Genomic DNA, 3,298 nt, shown 5'->3' with positions numbered 1-3,298 from the left:
TTGCAGTGAGCTATGATGGGGACACTGCACTCCAGCCTGAGCGACAGAGCAAGACCCAGTTTCAGAGAGAAAAAAGAGAAAAGCTGAGGGAATTTGTTGAACTACCAAAATATATATATATATGTATATATATATATATATGCATATATATATTTATACAATATATTTTATAATTTTATATATATATACAATATATATATAGATGAGAGTGTTTAAAGCTGACAATAAATGATCTAAATGGAAATCTAGATTTACCCAAAGGTATGGAAAGATAGTAGCAGCGATAGCAGCATAGTTTTAAAAATTTCCCTGAATTCCCATATTTTTAATAAATACAGAGTAACTGGGAGGCACCTGTGGCTCAAAGGAGTAGGGTGCCAGCCCCATATATAGGAGGTGGTAGGTTCAAACCCAGCCCCGGCCAAAAACTGCAAAAAAAAAACCCAAAAAAACCCAGAGTAACTAGGTCCCTGGACAACATTTGCATTTTTCACCTAAAATAGATCATCCAGACAATAAAATAAATAAATAAAACCCCACTTTAATTGCATCATAGACTAAACAGACCTAACGGACATTTATGAGTTGTTCCATCTAACAGGTACAGAACACACTTCCTTCTCAAATGCATATAGAACATTTTCCAGGATATACCACGTTAGACCACAAAACAGGTCTTCACAAATTTCAGAAAATAGAACTCATATCGAGTATCTTTTCCAACTATAATGGTATACTACTAGAAATGAACAAGGAGAACTTCAGAAGCTTTACTAATAGATGGTAATTAATGAGTATGCTACTAAACATCCAAAGGGTCAGTGGAAACATTAAAAGGGAAAGAAAAAATTTCCTTGGGACAAATGAAAGTGGAAAGACATCATATAAAAACCTCTGGGAGAGAGAGCGGGTCAGGTGGCTGGGACTGAGCGGGCTCTCCTTGCCCCAGTAGACTGTGTAGAATGCACCAGCAGTCTCTGGTCCTCTATTCACCAGGGCTGCTTCTGACCTCCAGGAGAAAGAACTGGAGAAGCGTGCTTTAGGCCAGACTTTTGAGTTAAGTCTCAGGCCTCAGTCAAAAGAATCTGGCCCAGAATTCCCCTTTCCCCTCCAAAGAAGAAGGATCTTTCCCTGGAGGAGATTAAGAAGAAATATGCAAGTCCCATGAAGCTGAAGTCTTGAAGCAGCTTGCTGAGAAACAAGAGCATGAGAAAGAAGTGCTTTAGAAAGCAACACAGGAGAACGACAACTAGCAAAATGGCAGAAAAGACACTGACCCACAAAATGGGAGCTCCCAAAGAGAAGTGAGAGGCACGCGTGGCTGCCAACCGAGCTTGGGAGAGAAAAATGAGCATGTTGAAGATGTTCAGGAGAACAAAGCCTCCAAGGGCCTGCTGCTGAGACTGATTTGTTGTAAGAATTAACTCTCTCCCTCCCCTTCCTAAATATACAGACTGTATACAGGCCAGTGTTGTGTTGTTTTTTCTCTCTTGACAAATACCCTTGAAATAGTTGTCGGACTGTGTAGGTAGATCCAGGCTGTAAAATGTTGTTGTAGGAGATAAAGGGGAGAAAGTGAAAAGTGTTTTACTCTCTTTGTAAAGTGTCGGCCTCTCTAATGTAGCTGTTTTTCTTGTTGCATCTTTTCTAGTTCAGTATTCTTGGTGTGCTGGGCTACTGGCTGGACTGGACTGGCTCTGTGAAAACATTTGTGAAAAGAGTATCTTTTGAACTGTTAGATGCTGAATATCTGTTCACTTTTTGATCCCAGGTCTGTCCCAGTCTTACCAAATGTTACTGACTTGAATGGTTAATAAAATTGTACAGTGCTGTTGTTGGCGGTGACTTCTTTCTATTCAGGTAACAAATGATCAAGCTATAGAGACTCTGCTTAGTTTGTACTTGTTCCAGATGAGGCCTTGGGGCTGGTGGAAATGCCCGGCGCACACATCACTGAGTTCTCTGCCCTCTAGTTTCTAGCTCCGGAGTTCGCATTGTCTTCTTCCACAATCCCTGCTTTGTTTTAGTGCCTCAGCCCAGATCAGCTGATACTGTCTTCTTTCAGATGTTTATTTGCAAACAAGCTTTTTTTTTTTTTGTTCTGTGTCCTTATTAAAAAGGCAGAATGAAGGCACAAAGGGTGTTTCCAGAGAATAGTTGAGGGATTCTAAAGGTCCTAGTTAGAGATATTTGTAGGTACAGGTGGGGGTATGTCCTAATACTTTTCTGCCATTGAAGCTATAATTTGAAATTAAGAGTGTTAATAAAACTTTTTGGGGGGGACAGAGTCTCACTTTTTAGTGTACGTGGCATCACAGCTCACAGCAACTTCAAACTCTTGGGCTCAAGTGATTCTCTTGCTTCAGCCTCCCAAGTAGCTGGGACTACAGGCTCCCACCACAACACCCAGCTATTTTTTGTTGCAGTTGTCATTGTTGGTTAGCTGGCCTAGGCTGGGTTCAAACCCACCAACTTCGTTGTATTTGGCTGGCACCATAACCACTGTGCTATGGGTGCCGAGCTGAAAAAAACTTTTTGTGTTGCTATAAAAAACAAAGCAAGACAAAAACATATGGGACACAACAAAAGCAGTTCCAAGAGGGAAATTTATAGCAATAAACACCTACATCGAGAAGAAGCAAGGTGGTGGCTCACGCCTGTAACCTTAGTACTCTTGCAGGCCACGGTGGGAGAATTGCTTGAGGCCAGGAGTTCAAGACTAGCCTGGGCAATACCAAAACTCTGTCTCGATAAAAAAATTAGCTGGATGTGGATCTATGCCTGTAGTCCCAGCTATGTGGGGGGACTGAGGCAGAAGGCTCTCTTGAGCTCAGGAATTTGAGGTCTTATTAAGTTATGATGCTACTGTGGTCTAACCTGGGCAACAGAGCGACACCCTGTCTGAAAAAGAGGAAAGATTTCTAATAAACAATCTAACGATGCACTGCAAGGACTAGAAAAACAAGAATAAACTGAACTCAAAGTTGGTAGAAAAAGGAAATAAATCTCAGGGCAGAAATAAATGAAATAGAGACTAAAAAGAAATTCAGGGCGGCACCTGTGGCTCAAAGGAGTAGGGCACTGGCCACATATGCTGGAGGTGGCAGGTTCAAATCCAGCCCTGGCCAAAAACTGCAAACAAAAGAAAAAAAAAAATGAAAATCGGAAGGGGAGGAGTCATGATGGCCAACTAGAGACATTGCTTGTCAGACCTTCCTGGTGGGAAAGTAGTACTTCAGATAGAGGAGAGGGGAAAAGAGTTGCAGCTCAGGTGTGGATCACAGAGAGAGACTACAGC

At 41.7% G+C, this 3,298-nt stretch overlaps 1 pseudogene; it reads left to right on the top strand.

The window, feature by feature from the left end:
• The window catches only part of LOC100940819, a 10,998-nt pseudogene extending 9,574 nt beyond the window's left edge, over window positions 1–1,424 (top strand).
• Window positions 1,425–3,298: the final 1,874 nt, after the last annotated feature.

Source organism: Otolemur garnettii, unplaced genomic scaffold (assembly GCF_000181295.1).
Source record: "Otolemur garnettii isolate 467f Iridium unplaced genomic scaffold, OtoGar3 scaffold00032, whole genome shotgun sequence".
NCBI classification, from domain to species: Eukaryota; Metazoa; Chordata; class Mammalia; order Primates; family Galagidae; genus Otolemur; species Otolemur garnettii.
Note: the sequence above shows the minus strand (reverse complement) of the source record. Positions and strands in the feature narration are given on the sequence as shown.